The sequence below is a fragment of the Symphalangus syndactylus genome, chromosome 13 (assembly GCF_028878055.3).
Source record: "Symphalangus syndactylus isolate Jambi chromosome 13, NHGRI_mSymSyn1-v2.1_pri, whole genome shotgun sequence".
Lineage (NCBI taxonomy): Eukaryota > Metazoa > Chordata > Mammalia > Primates > Hylobatidae > Symphalangus > Symphalangus syndactylus.
The window spans coordinates 64,838,037-64,858,766 of record NC_072435.2 but is presented as its reverse complement, the minus strand read 5'-3'; the positions used below and the strand labels follow the sequence as shown (position 1 = coordinate 64,858,766).

The window sequence follows — 20,730 nt, the reverse complement described above, 5'->3', positions numbered from 1 at the left end:
TACAGGCATGAGCCACTGTGCCCAGCTATTTTTATTCCTTATAATCATTGTGCATGTAATAAATGACTACATTTTTATTATAGAAATGATTAGGAAAAAATTGAGTAAAATTTAAAAGTACCTCTTCATCACTAATACTCCCCATGCCCCAGCCCATTCTTCTCTGCAGATGTAACCACTATAAATGATTTGGTGTGTTGCTTTCCAGGCATTTATCTGTGTATTTATATTCATATAAAGAAAACCCAATGGAAACATGAAAGTATGTGCTTAAAGCACCCAAAAGATGGAATTTCACAATGATGCCTGGGCTGATCTCGAACTGCTGGGCTCAAGCAATCCTCCTGCCTCAGCCTCCCTAGTAGCTGGAATTACAGGCACGTGCCATTGTGCCTGGCCCCACTAAAAAAAAAAATCTAAAGGAGTTTGTGTTTTTCAATCATTATTAAGTAATTTACAAAATAGACGGAGGAAAATGTGGTTAAAATTTCAATGCGATATGAAAAAAATTACCAAAGTGAAATTCTTAGAGAAACTTTTGATAATAAAGATCTTATACACATGTCAAAAAAAAAAAGAAATTTGTGTTTTTACAAATTCATAGATATAAAAAAAATCAGCTTGTTAGGACTTCCTTATACTAATTTAATTTTAACATGGTTTTAATTCTTAAATTAAACAAAATAATATTTACTATGGACAATAAGCTCTTCAGTGCTTACGATTTTTCTTTTTTCTTTTTTTTGAGACAAAGTCTTGGTCTTGTCCCCCCGGCTGGAGTGCAATGGTGCAATCTTGGTTCACTGCAACCTCCACCTCCCAGGTTCAAGTGATTCTCCTGCCTTGGCCTCCCAAGTGGCTGGGATTACAGGTGCCTGCCACCATGCCTAGCTAATTTTTATTTTTTTATATTTTTAGTAGAGACAGCGTTTCACCATGTTGGCCAGGCTGGTCTTGACCTCCTGACCTCAGGTGATCCGCCTGCCTTGGCCTCCCAAAGTGCTGGGATTACAGGCGTGAGCCACCTCGCCCGGCCACGATCTGTCTTAAGATCTTAATCCAAGCTTGTTTTATACGTATGTATGCACCAATATTTTTAAATACATAAATGTAATCATATTGTTTTGCAAATGACTTTATTTGAGTGAGCGATTTTACACATCATGATATTTCTTAGTGGCAATCTAAATAAGGAACTTAAACCGTATCTGCCATTTTGCTCCCCTAAAAACTATTCTTGTCTAAGGGTCCTGTTAGAACAACTTGAGTTTCAAAAGCTTCCATTTTTGCTAAAGCAAATTTCATTTTCCATCACATTTCCAAGACCATGTAATACAATCCTTTCTTAATCTCTACAGAGTGTATGATGGAGAGAAATCCTACCGACCAGGAGCCTTCTAAATGGTGACTATGGAGAGATGCCAAGGAAATTGAATGGTGCCAAATGCAAAATCCTCAAGTTGCTCTCTAAACCAAAGAAATTCACTGGGAGCTGGATTTCACTGAGGCAGGAAGTATTTCACCTACAAAGACAGAGCACATGTGGAGATTATATTTGGGACCAGGGAACAAAGAAGAAAAGGAAAGCTACATTGTATTTCAGTTGTATTTCAGGAGACAGTAAAAAGAGAACGTTCCCTGAAGTAAAAATAACTAATGACCTTTGGTGCAGGAAAAATATTTAAGCAATAGTTTATAATTAAGTTTATTTAAATTTTTCCCTTATAGGAAATTAACTGCTGAAAATCTGTTATTCCTTTAGCAAGTTCAATGCACATAGAACGCACAGAGACAGAGAGATCCAGAATTATTTCAAATTTCAAAAATTATATTTATTTGAAATAACCCTGGATCTAAACTACTACAAATGTTTGTTGCATACTCAATATGCGTAGGAGGTCAGGGGAATACCAAGAACTCCAAGTTACAGAACAAGTTCTCTAAGTGCTTCAAAGTGCCAGTTAGGGAGATAAGTTATGGGCTCATAGAAAAAGAACCGTAATAATGCTAAGGATCCTGTGGTAAATGCTGAATGAATAACAGAGTCATTCATTTTTGGAGACCTCTTCCCTCACTCATGGTCTTAGGACCAGGTAAGAGATAGAACTTAAATCATGTCTTAAAGGATTTTGGAAATTACAGGAAAAGAAGGGACATGAAAAGGATCCCAGCATTAAAAAAAAGTACAGATGCAGCAAAGTACCAAGCACATCTAGCAGACCTTGAGCAGATCCTTTTAACTGCAACAAAGGGTTTGTGCCAACTAGGAGAAAACTTTGAGTAAGTAGGTTGGGCCTCTGCTCTGAAGGGCCTTGACTACTAAATTAAGATATTTGGACATTATCTTTTTAAGCAATAAAGAATCAAAGCTGGTTTCCTGTGAAGCAACATGATTAAAGTATGCTTTCTAAAAATCTTTATTTTTTTATGAAGAAAATTTGCAAAACACAGAAAACCACCAAAAATAGAATAAAAATTGGCATGCGCCTATAATCCCAGCTACCCAGAGACTGAGGCAGGAGAATCCCTTGAAACTGGGACACAGAGGTTGCAGTGAGCCGAGATTGCACCACTGCACTCCAGCCTGGGTGAGAGAGTGAGACTTTGTCTCAATACATACATACATACATACATACATACATACATACATACATACAAACATAATAGTAAAATAAAAAATAAAAATAAAAATTACCTGGAAATCCATCATCCGTAAATATGTTAAACTTTGATGGCTAAATGTACAGCATTTTATTTCTGGTCATATATTTGTGTGTGTGCACATGTGTGTGTGTGTGTGTGTGTGTTTGTGTGTGTGTAGACTGAGATTATGTTTTATTTATTCAACATTATATTGTGAGTTTTTCAACATGATTTTTAATGAACTGCATTGTATTTCATTATATAAATGCAATATGTGTCCAATTTTTCCATTTTTCATCCAGGCATAAATAACTAAGATTAATCCAAGGTTAACATAAGCAGTATTTACAAAGGATTGGAGTAAGGATAAACTGAGAGCAGGAAGACTAATTAAGAAGCTACTGGTAGAGAACTGCCTGAATAAAGGGCATGTTCACACACTGGAATAGTTTATAACTATTATATTACATTATAATTATTATTTCAAAGAATGATGTTGCTCCCAGTGTAATATTGTGAAGTGATCTCCAAGGTAGATTTTCTGGGTTTCTCCTCTTCTCTCCAGTCTCTTAAATTTGTAGTGCTCCAGAACTCAGTCCTTTCTCTTCTCCTTCATCTACATTTCCTCCCTTGGTAATCTCATCCAGTCCCAAGGATTTAAATACTGTCTATAAGTTAACCACTTGATGGCCTGTGGAAAGAAAAAGTATTCTATATACACAGATGGATACACATTTCCTGAAAAAGCATTCGAATCTGTAAGTTGGAAATGCCTGCTCCACCAATGCTATCCAATAGGACAAATTACAAATAACAACACACTAGTGTACTGCCCTCAGAGGGGTGCTTGTAAGTGAGGGGTCTTGAAGCTGAGTATATGCTACAGCTCAAGTCAAGGCCTATAGGCAGGAGCAGAATGATGTGATGAAGGAATCAGGAAGGGTGCACCACCACTACAAAGTCCGGCGATGGGATGGGTAGGGAAAAAATCACCTTGGGCAATTTGCTCTTTAACTTCTACTCATTCAGATGTTTGTAGACTAATAACCTGAAAGCATCATTTGATTCAGGTTTCTAATAAATGGCATGTAAGCCATTGTGACAAGGGGTGGAGGGAGAAAGACTCTGTTGACCAGTGAACAAAATAATGATCCTGAGATAGAAAGCAAATATACATGATTCTTCATTTTCTATACCTTCTACATGTCAAAGTTTTTTTCATTGTTTCTTTTATGAGCTCTGCTTTTCATCAAATAACCCCTTCAGCTAAAATTTTCAAAGAATTCTTTCTTTCCATCTTGAAAAGGCCTACCTACTTTTATACAATTGCACTTTGCCTTCCTTTTTGTGTAATTGGGTACAAACATGTAAAAATATTTATACTCCTTTCTAATCTATAGAAAACCATTTTGGGGGTCTTGAAAACAGACTCTTTACAGATGGAGAGAATGAGAGAAATGTCCTCAGTGTGCTGGCTAAAAACTGCAATGTCTGCCCAGCACTGTGCCTCCTCTCATAACAGGGGATGCTCTGCTGAATGAGCCCTTGTATGTCAAGATTCAAAAAGTTCTTGTTTGCTCCAGTTGAACAAAGCTCTCACAGACAGTGGGATCTGCAGGGTAGCCACCAAGTGTGTTAAACCAATGCTCCCTCCACCACACTGCTGAATAGTTTATCGTAATGGCAGTTCTCACCTTCATGTATAGAGGCCGGTGTTCATGTTGCCGTCCTGCACAGAGCTCCCACTGACTTCAAAGGAAATGACATAGAACAGAACCCTGTGGTGTAAGGAGAAACAAGCAGCATCTGATCAGAATCAGGCCACTTTTTTTTCATTCCCTCTGTATAAATGGCTAAATTTATATACGGAATATCTAAAGGCCACCTTTCACTTCAGCAGTTTATGAATTGTCAGATATACATACACTTATTGGGAAGTTCAACACTGGACTGCTTTTTATGTAGGAGGGAAAGGGAGGGGAGTGTGTGTTAGAAAAATCCACCTCAATCCCACGTATTTCTTGGTCTGTAAGACCCCCAAGAGACCAACGTGATTTGGGGCTAGTTTAGGGGTTCTGTTTTACTTATAGCTGTCCTTGAGGCACATGCTGAAGAAAAAGAAGGAGGAGGAGAAAAAGAGGAGAGGAAAAAAAGAGAGAAAAGAAAGTGTAAGTGTATGTTTATTAAGTCTCTGGATAGGGGAAGTCATTCTAAGCTTAAAAGCAAGGAGAGGGGATAAATCAAAATGAAATAGGTTAAAAAGGCAAATGAAAAGCTGTGTCAATCGTGACAGGTAAAAGATTAATATTCCTAATGTATTCAAATTATCCACAAATTGGCTAAAAATGTAATAAAGCCAATTCTAGATGGATAAAATGATACAATTTAAATTTTCTAAAAATGTTTAGCTAAAGTAATGCATAGGTGAATATCTGACCTCTGGATAGGAAAGGGAGTTCGAAGCTTAAACATAGTATAAGAAATCACAGTGGCCAGGCGCGGAGGCTCACTCCTGTAATCCCAACACTTTGGGAGGCTGAGGCAGGCAGATCACGAGGTCAAGAGATCAAGACCATCCTGGCCAACGTGGTGAAACCCCGTCTCTACTAAAAAGACAAAAATTAGCTGGGCATAGTGGCAGGCGCCTGTAATCCCAGCTACTTGGGAGGCTGAGGCAAGAGAATCACTTGAACCTGGGAGGCAGAGGTTGCAGTGAGCCAAGATCATGCCATTGCATTCCAGCCTGGGCAAAAAGAAAGAAACTCTCTCTCAAAAGAAAAAAAAAAAAAAGAAATCACAAAGAAAAAGATCAACACATTTGACCATATGAAAAATCAAAATTCTGTAAATTAAAAAAATAAATAAAAATTAAAACAGCCAACTTGGAAAATATTTGCAACAAATAGTTATCCTGAATTTATAAAGAACTCAAGGCTGGGCTTGGTGGCTCATGCCTGTAATCCCAGCTCTTTGGGAGGCTGAGGCAGGCAGATTGTTTGAGCTCAGGAGTTTGAGACTAGCCTGGACAACATGATGAAAACCCATCTGTAAACAAAAATTTAAAAATTAACCGGATGTGGTGGTGCATGCCTGTAGGCTCAGCTACTTGTGAGGCTAAGATGGGAGGATCACTTGAGCTCAGGAGGTGGAGGCTGCAGTGAGCCGAGATCACACCACTGCACTCCAGCCCAGGTGATAGAGCAAGGCCCTTTCTCAAAAAATAATAATAATAATAAAAATAAAGAACTCAAGAAAGTTGATTTTTTTAAAAAAAAGTAATAAAAGATTTCCATAGAATAAAAGGCAAAGGATTCAGAAAGTTCATGGAAACATAAATTAAAATGGCTAATAAACACTTGAAAATGTTCAATATTACTAATAACCAATGAGTAATGAAATACAAACTTTTTCACTTCAAATAGGCAAATATGAAAAAATGAAACTATACATTGTAGTCTTTTCAAATACAAGCAATGAACAGAAAATATAGTGAAAAAGAAATGCTTATTCAAAATAGCAACAAAACAAATAAAATGCCAAAGAATATACTTAGTGTGCAGAACCTAAACAAGGAAAGTGAGTTTTCCTCCCTTTCTCACCAGAAGGCAGCCTCATGGGGGCCAGGCCTGCATAGGAAGAGTGTTCTAGCAAGGTAGCAGCCTAAAGGTGTCAGGAAATTGGCAACATGTAGGGAGATTAAGCAAATTAGTAGAATATTAAGGATAATGACAGTCAAGTTGCTCACTGTCAGAGAAAAGAGGTGTAAACATGGAAGGGGAAAGCTAGAATAAGCCCTGTGGCAATGGATCAGAATTGAACCTATCAGTGTGAACTTATGGTTTTCAATATATAAAGACAGATATAAAGAATAAACACAGGGCTGGGCGCGGTGGCTCACACCTGTAATCTCAGCACTTTGGGAGGCCCAGGCAGGTGGAACACTTGAGGTCAGGAGTTCAAGACCAGCCTGGCCAATATGGTGAAACCCCATCTCTACTAAAAATACAAAAATTAGCAGGACATGGTGGCACGCTCCTGTAATCCCAGCTACTCAGGAGCCTGAGGCAGGAGAAACGCTTGAACTGGGAGGCAGAGGTTGTAGTGAGCTGAGATCGTGCCATTGCACTCCAGCCTGGGCAAAGAAGCAAGATTCCATCCCCAAAATAAATTAATTAATTAATTAACATAGATGTAAATGCATGTATGCATATATGTATATAAAGGTATATGTGAAAATACCTATATAGGTACATATGTATATGCATACATGTATTGCCCTAGCTCAGTTAGTGAGGCAGCCTCACAGAAGCAATGCCATAGTAATGCTGAGCACTCCCAGTGTCTCGATCTTAGTTTCTGAATATCTTTCTGTCTTCTCCACATTTACTCTGTTATTTAGGGATCTCATCCACTTTCTAACGCTTCATACCGATGACATCTACATGTCTATGTCAAGACTAGACCTTTCATCTAAGCCCCAGATTACTATATTCAAACTGCTTATCTGACATCTCTACTTTATTGTGTCACACACGTTTCAAATTTAGCATAGTCAAAATAGAATCTTTAATTTCCCTGTGCCCTTCCAATCTATTTCCTCCATTATTTGTATCTTATAAATGGCAATGTTATTCACTCAGTTACCGAAGTCAGAAGGCTGGGAGTTAAAATCCTTTCCCTTTCCCTTATCCTTCATTGTCAGTTCACTAGCCACTCCAAACAGGGTTCTACCTCCCAAATGTATCTTGAATTCATTCACTTTTCCCCATCTTCACTTGGGACTGTGCCAGTTTAAATTACTGCTCTTCCTCTCCTGATTTACTGTGATGGCTTTTGACTGGCCCCTCCACTTCTATGGAAACTTCCTTACATTCCATTATCAACATAACCAGAGTAAACTCCTGAAATGTAATTGAAGCGTGCCATTCTCCTCTTTAAAACACTTCCATGTTTTTCCAGCCTTTTAGAACAAATCCAACTGCCTGGCTATGGCTAGAAAGACCCCTGCATGATTGGAACACCTGCCTGAAGTCTCCAACTTCGCACCATGTATCTTATTTCATCAGTCACAACTCTGCAGTCAAAGTGTCCTGTGCAGGCTGGGCATGGTGGCTCATGCTTATAATTCCAGCACTTTGGGGGGCTGAGGTGGGTGGATCACTTGAAGCCAGGAGTCTGAAATTAGCCTGGCCAACACGGTGAAACCTCATCTCTACTAAAAATACAAAAAAAAACTAGTCAGCTGTGGTGGTGCACACCTGGTCCCAGCTACTCAGGGGGCAGGAGAATCACTTGAACTTTGGAGGGGGAGGTTGCAGTGAGCCAAGATCGCACTACTTCACTCCAGCCTGGGCAACAGAGCAAGACTCTGTCTCAGAAAAAGTGTCCTCTGCAATTGATGCTCCTAGAACACACCAACCTCTTTCCTCTTTCAGGATTTTTGCACTTGCTCTTGTTTCTGTTTGTAATGCTCTTCTTTCAGCTTTTCACATGGTTGGCCCCTTCTCATTCTTTAGTTTTTAACTTCAATGTCAATTTCTCACTGGATGCTGTGGCTCATGCCTGTAATCCCAGGACTTTGGGAGGCCAAGGAGGGTGAGTCACCTGAGGTCAGGAGTTTGAGACCAGCCTGACCAACATGGTGAAACCCCGTCTCTACTAAAAATACAAAATTAGCCGGGTGTGGTGGGGTATGCCTGTAATCCCAGCTACTCGGGAGGCTGAGGCAGGAGAATAACTTGAACCCAGGAGGTGGAGGTTGCAGTGAGCCGAAATCGCACCATTGCACTCCAGCCTGGGCAATAAGAGTGAAACATCATCTCAAAAAACAAAAACAAAAATGTCAATTTCTCAAGGCGGAATTTCCTGGTCATCTTATCTAAGTAGGACTCTCTATTATTCCCTTTCACAGCCAACTGTTTATATTCTTCCCAATACAAGCTGTAATTGTTTTATTTATTTGTTTGGTTGTGTGTGTCTTTCACTAGAGTATAAGTTGTGCAAGGGAGGTGATCTTGTGTTCTTATGTATTCCCATTATTTAGCATGGTGTCTGGTGTATACTGTATAGTTGATAAATTTTTATTGAATTCACATATCCATCTGACAAGGGATTAATAACCAGAATATATATGGAGCTCAAACAATTCAGTAGCAAAATCCCAAATAATCCAATTTTTAAATGGGCAAAAGATCTGAATAGACATTTCTTCTTATTATTATTATTATTATACTTTAAGTTCTAGGGTACATACATGTGCACAGCGTGCAGATTTGTTACATAGGTATACATGTGCCATGGTGGCTTGCTGCATGACATTTCTTAAAAGAAGATATACAAATGGCCAACAGGTATATGAAAAAAAAAGTTCAACATCATTAATCATCAGAGAAATGCAAATCAAAACCACAATGAGATTTCATCTCACCCCAGTTAAAATGGCTTTTATCAAAAAGACAGGGAATAATGGATGCTGGCAGAGATGTAGAGAAAGGGGAACCCTCATACATAGTTGGTGGGAATGTCACTTAGTACAGCTATTATGGAAAACTGTAAGGAAGTTCCTTAAAAAACTAAAAATAGAATTGCCATATGATTCACCAATTTCACCATTAGATATATATCCAAAAGAAAGGAAATCAATATATCAAAGATATGTCTGCACTCCCCTGTTTATTGCAACACTATTCACAATAGCCAAAATATAAAATCAACCTAAGTGCCCATAAACGGATGAGTGGATAAAGAAAATGTGGCATATATACAAGACGGAATATTATTCGGCAATAAAAATTAAACCCTGTCATTTGCAGCAACATAGATGGAACTGGAGGTCATTATGTTAAGTGAAGTAAGCCAGGCACAGAAAGACAAATATCACATGTTCTCACTCATATGTGGGAACTTAAAAAGTAGATTTTGTGAAGATAGAGAGTAGATTGGTAGTTTTCAGAGGCCAGGAAGGGTAGAGGGGAAGGCGAGGATGAAGAGAGGTTGATTAATGGGTACAAATATACAGTTTAACAGAATAATTAAGACCTAGAGTTTGATAGATCAGAAGGGTGACAATAGTTTACAACAATCTATTGTATATTTCAAAATAGCTAGAAGATAATAATTTGAATGTTTCAAACATAAAGAAAAGACAAATATATAAGGTGATGGCTATCCCAGTTATACTGGTTTGAACTTTATAAATTATATGAATGTATTACATTATCGCAGGTTCTCCCAAAATATGTACACCTATGATGTATCAATAAAAATTAAAAATAATAAAAATTTACAGAAATCTACTATGTGTGAGGTGCTAAGGACTCAGAAATGAAACAAAACTTTCTCTCACATGGCTTATAACCTAGGAGAGAAGTAAGTAGGAAAGCAAATAAGAAATGGCTATTCTGCATAATTAGTGCTATGATGGGGGAAGTAAAGGTGAGTATAGCATCATCTAGAGAAGCCCCTATTCTGAGGCTCAAGGAAGATCACAAAAGGCTTTTTTTTTTTGGAGGCTGTAACACCTTAGTAAAACCTACAGGATGGATCAGTTAGTCATCCAAGATACAGTGGGTGAGGACAGAAGCAAAGAACAACATGTATCTGGAAAGGAAGGAGGGCATGACATGATCAATAGGCTAAGCCTTAGGGCTGCCAGAGTAGAGTTGAGGATGAGGAAGATGAATGGGAAGAGATAAAGATATAAATAAGCTGATATAATGGTAAACCTCACCAAACATCTTGAGGAAATGGGAAGGTCATTGGAATGCTGTATGCAGGGAATGGCATGACCAGTTTTGTGTTACACAAGGTCATTCTGGCTGTACTGTATATAAGGGATTGAAGACCAAGAGTTAGGAGGCCATGGCAGCAACCTAGATGAAAGCTGGCAGAATAACAGTGACCTCAACTGGGTTAGTAACAATGGGACTGTAAAGAATAAGAAGACAGATCTGAGGGCCATTTAAAAAGTGGCAGTCACAAAAATTAGCAACTCAATAAGTAATTTGATAAATGATGTGGGGACAACTGGTTAAATATTTGGAGGAAAAGCGTTAGATTTTTATATCAAAATTACATCAAAATTAACTCCAGGTCAGTGAAAGAGTTGAATGGTTAAAGAATGAAATTATAAAACTATCAGAAGACTTCTGGTCAAGATGAATGACACTTTGAGATACCCCATCTCTTCCAAATCCACTTATGATAGGCAGCTAAAAAACAAAGCTGATTCCACTTCTCTTGCTGAGGCTATAGCATTATACAGAGCTGTGGACTGGAGGAGGAAGGACAAAGACACAGTAAGAACTGAATAGGTGGGGCACGGTGGCTCGTGCCTGTAATCTCAGCACTTTGGGAAGCCAAGCTGGGCGGATCATCTGAGGTCAGGAATTCGAGACCAGCCTGGCCAACATGGTGAAACCCGTCTCTACTAAAAATACACACACACACACACACACACACACAAATTAGCTGGGAGGGGTGATGCATGCCTGTAATTCCAGCTACTTAGGAGGCTGAGGCAGGAGAATCATTTGAACCCGGGAGGCAGAGCTTGCAGTGAGCTGTGACACTGCATTCCAGCCTGGGTGACAGAGCAAGATACTGTTGCAAAAAATAAAACAAACAAAAACCAAAACAAAACATTAAATGTAGAAAGCAAACCTATAACACTTTTAAAAGAAAACAAGAGAATGTATTTATGACCTTAAGGTAAGGAAGGACTGTCAAATTTAAGCATTAAACCCTTTATTTGACAAGTGACACCGTAAGTAAGTGATAAGGCAATCCACAAACTTACCTTTGCAATGAAAGAACATACTTTCAAAGCATTTTGCCACACTGGACCTAGAAAAGGTGTAGGTGTGCTCCTTGCATTGATGGTTCTAAATCTTTTTCCCTCTTTCCTTCCTGAAACTTCTGTTTTGATTAAGATGTAATTGGACTATACCACTCACTTCTGCTCCTTGTTATACATTCATTCTCCCATCTGGAGACACTCATATTTCCTTGAAGATTTTAGCTGGTGGTTCACTATTACTCCAATATTACTTTTGTCATAATTCTTGGTGATTTTAATATCGACTTATATGGACCTTCCAGTAACCTAGCTTCTAAGTTCTTTGGCCTCCTCTTCTTGATATTGTCTTCTATCTTGGCAACTCACTAACATGGTTATACCTCTAGACCTGCACTGTCCAATATGATAACCACATTTCTCATGTTGCTTTTAAATTTTAAATTTATTAAATTTAAAATTTAAATATTATTTCTTCCACTGAAGTTCAACTGGATAGTGCTGCTTTAGATCTTGTCATTACCAATAAATAACTGCAACTTCTCCATAATGTCATTATTAAGCATCATATTTTCTGACCTTTTTTTTTTTTTGAGGGACAGGGTCTCTCTGTTGCTCAGGCTGGAGTGCTATGGCGTGATCATGGTTCATTGCAGCCTCAAACTCCTGGGCTATAGCGATCATCCCGCCTCAGCTTCCTAAGTAGCTGGGACTACAGGTGCATGCCACCACACTCCCCTAAGTTTTTTTGTTTTTTTATTTTTATTTTTTTTAAGACAGACTCTCACTCTGTAGCTCAGGCTGGAGTGCAGTGGTGCGATCTTGGCTCACTGCAACTTCCACCTCCCAGGTTCAGGCGATTCTCCTGCCTCAGCCTCTTAAGTAGCTGGGATTATATGCGCCCACCACCATGCGGGGCTAATTTTTTGCATTTTTAGTAGAGACGGGGTTTCACGATGTCGGTCAGGCTGGTCTTGAACTCCTGACCTCAAGTGATCTGCCCGCATCAGCCTCCCAAAGTGCTGGGATTGCAGGCGTGGGCTACCATGCCTGGCCTTATTTTTTATTTTTTAGAGATGGGGTCTTGATATTTTTCCCTGTCTGGTCTTGAACTTCTGGCCTCAAGTGATCCTCCCACCTCAGCCTCCCAAGTGGCTGGAATTACAGGCAAGATCATCTGTTTTCAAAGCTTATTCTTTGACTCCAACCATTTTTCAAATATATCTGTACCTATAATATATTAATTCCTCAACCATTTATTGTCCCTAACCTGTGTCATGTGCCAATTTTCATTATTATTCAACCTAAATTCTGTGATCAATCATTATAACCTTGCATGCATCCCAAACTCTCTTGTCTTGTCCCTCTTACTTTTTATTGATTTTTTTTGACTTTGCAAATCCTGGTTAAATCTAGCTTTCTGCCTGCTTGTTACTAGGATCCAGTTCTCCATTTAAATCTGCACTGCACCTCTGCAGCTAAATGTGGTTGGAGGGAAAAACACATAACCATCACTAACCTCACTTGAGTGCTTAATGCTACCTACCAATCATTATTGTTTCTTAGTCCAGACTCTCATTCTTCTAGACTATTCAGAGTTTCTCCTAACTTTCAAGCCTCTGAAAACATCTCCCCATCCTCACTCTCAACTGATGAGTTGTATCTTCTTTCTATTGAAAAATAATGGCAATCAGAAAGGAATTTTCATGTGTTCTCACTGTCACATCTCCTCACCTACCTGCATTTGTGCTCACGTGCTCTGCCTTCTCACATGTTACTGTGAATGGACTGTCTATGCTCCTAATGAAGGCCAGTTCTCTATTATGTGCTAGATCTCACTCTCTGTAGTCGATTTAGGGACCCCATTACAGCAATTTTCTCCTTTATCTCTGGCATCATCAAGTTTTTTCTCTCTATTGAATCTTTCCCATTAGCACAAAACCATGATTTTATTTCTATTGTCTTAAGAAAAGAAAATAAACCTTACTATTCACCTTACTTTTCCCTTCAGTTACTCCATTTTCTACCTTCTCCTTTTAGCAAAATTCCTTTAAAGAGTAGCCTGCCTATATCTACTATTTCTAACTTCTCCGCTCCCATTCTCTCTTGAATCCACATTGATCAGCTTTTTTTTCCCCATCTTAGTCCATTTTGTGCTACTATAACAGAATACCTCAGAGATTTGTTGGCTTACACTTCTGGAGGTTGGGAAGTCCAAGATTGAAAAGTGCATCTTGCCAGGGCCTTCTTGCTGCATCATCCCATGGTGGACAGCATCCCATGGCGGAAGGGCAAAGAGAGGGTGAGAGAGACAAAACAGGGCTCAACTCATCCTTTTATAAGGATTCTACTCCAACAATAACAACTCTATTTCTGAGATAATGGCATTAATCCATTCATGAGGGTAGAGTGCTCATGACCTAATCACCTCTTAAATATCCCACCTTTTAATACTGTCACAATAGCAATTAAATTTCAACTTGTGTGGGAGGGGACAAACATTCAAACCATAGCATCCCCCACCATGCCATTAACTCTGTTGTCACTATCACCCAATATTTCCACATTGCTAAATGTAATGGTCAACGTCAGCCTACATCTTGCTTGACCTATTAGCAGCATGGGACACAGCTGATCCCTCCTTTCTTCTTGAGACCCTTTCTTTTCTTGACTTCCAATGTTTCTCCCTACCTTACTACCTCTTCCTTCTCAGTCTCCTTTGTTGGTTTCTCCTTATCTCTCTGACCTCTGAATATTGAAATATCTCGGGCTTTAGATTTCTTCTCTTCACTATCTATACTCACTTTGTGGTAGATTAAATTACGGTTTACAACTACTTGCTTTCTCCCTTCTATGAATATTATACATCTACACCCTTTGGATTTGTCTTTAAATGCCTCTGCTGAGCAGAGTATACATTTTTTGCCACATTGCAGGGCTGAGCTATGTGACTTTTTTTGGCTGGTGGAATGGAATAGAATGGAAATACGTGGTGTATGCCATATGCAAGGAGAATCTTTAAATTGGATTGAATGGATTAGTTTGGCCTCTCTTGCTTCTGCCCTTTGCCACAAGTATAGCACAGACAGGGGCTGTAATTTTAGCCTAGGCCCAAGATTAGAAGACACTTGAATCAGACCTATTTGCTGGCCCACAACCTAGAGCAGAGCTGTAATCAATCTGTAGCCCATATGTAGCAAGAGCAAGAAATGAATGTTTGTTGCTGTAATCCACTGAGATTTGGTGCTTGTTAGTTACCTCAACAATGTTAACTAATAAAATTTTCTTTAAACTCTCCTGAGCTCTATGCTCATATATCCAGTTGCCAACTTGGCATCTACATTTAGATGTATCAAAGGAATCTCAAACTCAGCAGGTTCAAAATGAGCTCCTGGTATTTCCCACAAAATCTGGTCTTCTTGAAGTCTTGTCATTATCACTAATGTAAACTCCAACAATAACAAAAAAAGGGGGGACAAAAAACTACAGTCACCCTGATTTCTCACTTTTGCTTGCATTCCATGCCCAATTTATCAAAAAATCTTGTTGGTTTTATTTTCAAAATAAATCCAGAGTCTGGAAACTTCTCACCACCTTTACTAGTACCATCTTGGCCCAAGCCATGATCATCTTTGCCCATTTACTGTTACAGCCATACCAATCCCCACCAATGGGGTGGTCACCTTTGCATTCTCCATCACAGCCTCAGCTCCTAAGCATTACTAGAGAAAGTTCCTCTAGAGTAGGAAAACAAAAGTTGATCAATAACTACCCAGTGAATGTTACCCAAGCTTAGTTGGGCCATAATTACTCATGGGTTATCTTTTAATTATCTCTAATCACTTTTTACCACCTCCATCACTATCATAGTCCAAGCCACCATCATCTCTTGTCCCGGTTATTCTGAAAGCCACTCAGTTTACTCTTGCTCTTTTCCCCAGGAATGCGCCTTTTAAAACAGAAAGTCAGATTGTGTTACTCCTTTGTCCAAATTTTCCTTTCCTCGAATAGAAAAATATCACCTCACCATGAGAAAAAAATCATTATAATGGTCCAGAACACCTTACATTTTGCACACACACACACACACACACACACACACACTCCCCATCTTACTGCTCAGATCTCATCTCTTATGACCCTCACTTTTCTCATTCAGCTTTAGCCACAGTAGCTTCCTTGCTGTTTCTTAAATACATAATTTATGCTCCCACTTCAGAGCCCTTGCATCTGTTGTTCCCTTTACCTAAGATGCCCTTCCACCAAATATCTCTATGGCCTGCTTCCTTACTTTCTTTAGGATTTTACTCAAATGTCACGTTCTCAGTGAGGCCTTCCTTCACCACTCTATTTTAAATGGTCCCAGAAATCCCTATCCGGCTTCCCTGCTTTATTTCCCTCTACAGCACTTATCATAAAGTATGTAAAATTTAACATACAACAAATTTTGCTTTTTTATTGTGTTTGTTGCTCCTCTTTCTATACTAGAATGTAAACTCCATGAACTAAGAGTTGTTTTGGTCTGTTTTATTCACTGTTGTATACTGTGAACTGGTGTAGCCTTCTTCTCAAGCCCTTCCAATAAATTTGGAAATTCTTAATTACTTGAATTAAATCTTTCTCTGCTAAAAAAAAAAAAAACTACATTGGTTTCTGTTTTCTTTAATGAACCTGACTGATAGACCCATTCTTGCAGGAAAAAAAATGCTTCTATCTGGAGAGATTGAACCAGAACAACTCTGGACCCTGCAACTATGGGGCATTCAGTGACAGTCTACATATTGAACAATGAGGTCTCCAGCCTTTTTATACCATTGGCTCTAGACACTAGCTGACAGACTTACAGTACACCATCTTCAGGGAGGAGATTAGGAGATTAGAATATTTGTTATTGGAGCTGCTGGCTTCCCAAGAGAAAAGCATTTTGGGAAAGAGGAAGAGAGCCCTGCCTAATCAACCTGCCATGCACAGAGGTTCCAATGGACTTTTTATTGCCTCATTCTTAAATCAAGAGACCATCAAGGGTGACCAGATATTAGAAGACATATAGAAGAAAGATTCCAATACAAAATATAGAAAAAAAACCCAAATCTTTAAAAAATGAACTTATGGCCAGGCGCGGTGGCTCACGCCTGTAATCCCAGGACTTTGGGAGGCTGAGGCAAGCAGATCACGAGGTCAGGAGTTCGAGACCAGCCTGGCCAACATAGTGAAACCCCATCTCTACTAAAAAAAAAAAAAAACACACAAAAATTATCCGGGTGTGGTGGCACGCACTTGTAGTCCCAGCTACTCAGGAAGCTGAGGCAGGAGAATCGTTTGAACCTGGGAGGCAGAGGTTGCAGTGAGCCAAGACTGTGCCACTGCACTCCAGACTGGCAACAGAGCAAGACTACGTCAAAAAAACAAACAAACAAACAAACAAACAAAAAACTTATAAGGAATAGAAAGAGTAGATGGAATAGAAGAAGAAAGCTTATAAATTACAACTAATATTCTTAGAAAGATAAGATAAAGTATTGCATCTTTACTTTGGTAAGTACTCCTTAAACAATAATAAGATACTCTTAAAAAGGAACATTCAGAGAATTAGAAAAATTTGTAAGTATTAAGAATGTAATAGCAGATAGAAAATTTAATAGGATTGGAAAATATGTCTACTAAGACAGTAGAAAAGAGGAAGGAAAGGATAATAAGATTAGAAACTCAACACAGGAAATTTAGCATCCAACTGATCAAAATTTCAAACTGAGAATAGAGAAAAATTGAGAGCAATAGTCAAATAATTAAAGAAAATTTACAAGAATTAATTGCCAGAAATCCTAAGGTAATATAGAGAAACAAAAAAGACCATGCAGGAAGGAGAAACAGAATGGCACTAAACTTCTCATGGCAATACTAGATCCTAGACAACAATAAAACAGTGACTTCAAACTTGTCATCAAAATGAATTTCCAATGTTGAATTCTATACAAATCACAAATCACCTGTAAGGGTAAACTAAAGACATTTCAAGATATGCAGTCTCTCAAGGTCTCAAAAAATTTACTTCCGGGCACCACCCCCCCTTTTTTTTTTTTTTTTTTTTTTTTTGACAGTCTTACCCTGTCACACAGGCTGGAGTGCAGTGGCATGGTCTCTGCTCACTGCAACCTCCCCCTCCTGAGTTCAAGCAATTCTCCTGTCTCAGCCTCTAAGTAGTTGGGATTACAGGCTCCCGCCACCACGCATGGCTAATTTTTTGTATTTTTAGTAGAGACAGGGTTTCATCATGTTGGCCAGGCTAGTCTCAAACTCTTCAGCTCAAATGATCTGCCCGCCTCCGCCTCCCAAAGTGCTGGGATTACAGGTGTCAGCCACCGCGTCCGGCCCCGGGCACCCCTTCTAAGGTTGCTATTGGAGAAGGTGTTCCATCAAAACAATGGAAGAAACCAAGAAAGGGACATACATGGAATCCAAGCAAAAGAATCTTATGCAGGAGAGAGGAAAAGGGAATGACCAGAAGTCCCAGGTAGCCTGCAGTGCAGCAGGCCTAAAGAGCAACCAGTCACAGATAGGAATAGAACAATGGAGGCCTCAAAAAGGCTGTTTTTAAAAGAAGGGGAAAAAAAACCCGAACTGTGAAACGGACAGATTAGCTGATGTATTAACCATAGAATATACAGAAAAATTTTACAACTCTGGGAGAGGAAATGATCAACTGAAACAAGTACATAGAAAACAAAACAAAGAGAAAAACAAGGTAATTATTATCATAATTATTTTTATAAAAAGGAACTGTGGGCCAGGCGCGGTGGCTCGCGCCTGTAATCCCAGCACTTTGGGAGGCCGAGGATCACGAAGTCAGGGGATCGAGACCATCCTGGCTAACATGGTAAAACCCCATCTCTACTAAAAATACAAAAAATTAGCCGGGCGTGGTGGCGGGCGCCTGTAGTCCCAGCTACTTGGGAGGCTGAGGCAGGAGAATGGCGTGAACCCAGGAGAAGGAACTTGCAGTGAGCTGAGATCGTGCCACTGCACTCCAGCCTGGGCGACAGAGCAAGACTCCGTCTCTAAAAAAAAAAAAGGTTACTAGTGGAGATTGTTTTTACTGTGGGCTTATTTGCAAGTTGAAGGAAAGAGGCAGCAGGGAGAGGAGGAGAGGAACTGATGGAACAAAGTCAAAGAGGAAGTGGGATAAGAGAAGACATAAGGACACATGGAGCATTCAGATCCAGAGAGGATGATCAGCACCTCTTCCTCTGAGACCAGAGGGACAAACCACAATGAGTGAAGACATGAGGACATTCTTAAAGTGGAAGTAGCAAAGCTGGGAATGGCCTTCCACAAGAGGAAACCTAAGACTGGACCCAGAATAGTAAAGGTGGGTTTAGGGACTTGAGGCAAGTGAGAAAGCTCTGGAAATGCCGCTGGATAAATTCTGTAGGGATGCATTCCTGAAGAGAGGTGGTGTCGCAGTGAAGGTGGCGTACATGGATAATGAACCGCACCTGCATGATGGCATGATTTTCTTCAGGCATGCCCATCAACCTGGGAGTAGGAAAAAAGCCCGAGAATGCTGGATTTTCCCTGACGTGAAGGAAGGCAAAGTGACAACCCCACAAATCAAATAGGTGAGTGTGGAGTGTGCGTGCCTATAGTTCTTTAGTATACCCATACATAACTAGCCAGCCACAGGAAGCTCTCTGTGTGGAGCTTTGAGTAAGACAGGAATGGCATTAACAAGCTATAATAAGAAAGGCTGAAAAGGGTACATAGTCATGTTTGCTCTGAAGGATGGTCCAATAGAAGTGAAGAGGCGAGACAAGTAGAGAGAGTGATAAGTTGTGGTCAATATAACAAGCGCGGAGGGTGACAGTTTGGAGAATATAAAATTCCAAGTGGTGTTGAGGTCCCAGGTATGGCCATGCAAGTGTGTAACTCAAGTAGAAACTAGTCAGCCAAGTTCCTACATGAAAATGAACATGGATTTGGTAGGCAACGTCTAAGAGAGCCCCTAGTGACCCCCACTTCCTGTTAGTCCCACCCTTGTATAATCCCCTACCCCATTGAGTGTAGGTCTAGTGACACTTCTTTTTGTTTGCTTGTTTTTGTTTTTGAGATGGAGTCTCACACTGTTACCCAGGCTGGAGTGCAGTGACGTGCAGCTCACTGCAACCTCTACCTCCTGAGTTCAAATGATTCTCCTGTCTCAGCCTCCCAAGTAGCTGGGATTACAGGCACCCACCACCAGGCCTGGATAATTTTTTGTATTTTTAGTTGAGACGGGGTTTCACCATGTTGGCTAGGCTGCTCTCAAACTCCTGACCTCGTGATTTGCCCGCCTCAGCTTCCCAAAGTGTTGGGATTACAGGCGTGAACCACCGCGCCCAGCCAACTCACTTCTAACAAACAAAATGTGGCAAAAATGGTGGGCTTTCACTTCTGAGATTCGGTTACAAAAATACTCTGGCTTTCACCTTGTTTGCTTTCTTTTGCTTTTGCTTTTGTTTGCTTGAATGACGCCAGCTGCCATGTCGTGAGCTGCCCAGTGGAGAGACCAACCAGGCAAGCAACTGAGGGAGGCCTCTGGCCAACAGCCAGGGTGGAAATGAGCCCTCAGTCCAACAACCCATGAGGACCGAAGCCTCCCAACAGCCACATGAGTGAGCTTGGAAGCAGATCCTCCCCAGCAGAGCCTTAGATGACGGCTGCCTCAGTCAACACTCAACTGCAGTCTTGTGAGAGACCCCAAGCCAGAGGACCCAGATAAGTGTTGCCCAGATTCCTGACTCACAGAAACTGTGAGACAATATATGTTTGTTGTTTTAAGCTGCTAAGGTGGAGTGACTTGATATGTAGTCATAGATAATTAATACAATGGATGTTGACGTCTTGAGAACAACAGGAGACAAGGTTGAGAAGAAAATCATGAACCAGGAGCAGTGGTCATCATTAAAGATAAAGCAGAGCTCCTTCCACTTTACTGTGCAGACAGAACACTTAGGGGTCTTGTGAGAATGCAGAGTCTGACTCAGTAGTTTTGGGACCTACCCGTAGTTTGTTGTACATTTCTTCTTTTCTTTTCTTTTCTTTTCTCTCTTTCTTTTCTTTTCCTTTCTTTCTTTCTTTCTTTCTTTCTTTCTTTCCTTCTTTCTTTCTTTTCCTTCCTTCCTTCCTTCCTTCCTTCCTTCCTTCCTTCCTTCCTTCCTTCCTTCCTTCCTTCCCTCCTCCTCCTTCTTCTTCTTCTTCTTCTTCTTTCTTTTTTTCTTTCTTTCTTTCTTTCCTTTTTTTTTGAGACGGACTCTCAC

The 20,730-nt window shown here is 39.9% G+C and overlaps 2 long non-coding RNA genes across 3 annotated transcripts; one reads left to right on the top strand and one right to left on the bottom strand.

Moving 5' to 3' along the window:
* Positions 1-1,119: 1,119 nt before the first annotated feature.
* LOC129459793 (uncharacterized) lies at positions 1,120-16,079 on the bottom strand. 2 transcript variants are annotated; one of them, XR_010114884.1, is made up of 3 exons: positions 13,611-16,079; positions 4,338-4,421; positions 1,120-3,334 (listed from the first exon to the last, which is right to left on the bottom strand). It is a non-coding gene; the product is annotated as an uncharacterized lncRNA (long non-coding RNA). The 2 variants fall into 2 exon arrangements; XR_008650060.2 differs by having other exon boundaries at positions 2,665-3,334; positions 13,632-14,926.
* Positions 16,080-17,923: 1,844 nt separating this feature from the next.
* On the top strand, positions 17,924-20,499 carry LOC129459794 (uncharacterized). The gene is made up of 3 exons (XR_008650061.2): positions 17,924-18,179; positions 18,957-19,053; positions 19,949-20,499. It is a non-coding gene; the product is annotated as an uncharacterized lncRNA (long non-coding RNA).
* Positions 20,500-20,730: the final 231 nt, after the last annotated feature.